Genomic DNA, 1298 nt, shown 5'->3' on the forward strand with positions numbered 1-1298 from the left:
GACACATAATTTATGATTCTTGTATATTTGGTTACTATCAAGTTCAGATCCATCTCAAATGCATAACAATAACAGTAACGATACAACTGATACCAATGTTACAACTAATGAACCCAAACAGTGAACACAATAAGTGCAGGACGTTTGTGTAAATGAGAGATTTAGTTGAATTTGAGCAGATTATTTCCTGTGAATATTAATGAGATTTGATCAGTTTCTGATATTTTTAGGAACTTTTTATATGTATGTATTATGTATTTGTTTTCATTTTTTTCATTTTTTGACATTGTCATTTCATTGTTCTATTAGCTCCTTGATTGTTTGGTTGTGTTCAGGTCAAGTTTAGATCTTATATAATAATAATAATAATAATAATAATAATAATAATAATAATAATAATAATAATAAAACTTTAGAAACAATTTCATTTAGTTTTCTTCACATAAATGAATCAAATGCGGACATATAGGCCTTCTGTGTATATTTTCTGGTGTTTTGTAAGCTTTCTTACACCCCTTAAACTCAAGAAGGCCTTGTGACCCTCCCATAGAGCTTTGTCAACCCCTCGTGGGGGTCATGGCCCCCAGGTTGGGAACGACTGTAGTAGCACATAATCAAAGCCTGACTAGTCGTGCTCTCCTAGTAGGAGGATCTGTCAGTTTTAAATGAATCCAATAATACAAAGCAAGCAGTCAATACAGAGTCTAACAGAGTAATAGACCACAACCAGTGCAAGAGCCCGTGGGTTATAAAGTGCATCATGTAAACCAGCAGTGATGGTACTCAACACGTCATATCAACGGTATTAGGAATGGAAAGATATGAAAAATGAATTGTGATACAAATTATGGTATCAAGGCCAAAGACATCAGCTTAGAAAGAAAATGATATGTATTGTTTTACAGTTAACCCTACCTCAGAAACAAAAAATGATTCTATAATTTGAAAAATATAAGAGTAAATATTGTATATTAGATTTTGTCTGAGAAATAAAGAATGTTTTTCAGTGATAGAGTCTTAAATATCATTATCCTGCCAGCGTAGGGCCCTTCTGTGTGGCGTCTGCATGGGTTTCCCCATTAGGTTTTTTCTATAGCGTGCTTGCTCAAGGCTCTGGCTCAGATTTGGAGCTGCATATATATTTATAACACAATAGCCTTAGTCCACAAAGTAAAAGTCATCCTCTTACTGTTACGCTGACAAAATAGATCAGTTCAGTCATTTTATTATCCAAGATGGAAAACTTAAGTTACATTCAGGGGCACAAACATAAAAACAAACAACACAAGTAGCAAAAC

This window comes from Morone saxatilis, unplaced genomic scaffold, assembly GCF_004916995.1.
Source record: "Morone saxatilis isolate NCDOM2014 unplaced genomic scaffold, NCSU_SB_2.0 Contig23, whole genome shotgun sequence".
Classification (NCBI taxonomy): Eukaryota; Metazoa; Chordata; class Actinopteri; family Moronidae; genus Morone; species Morone saxatilis.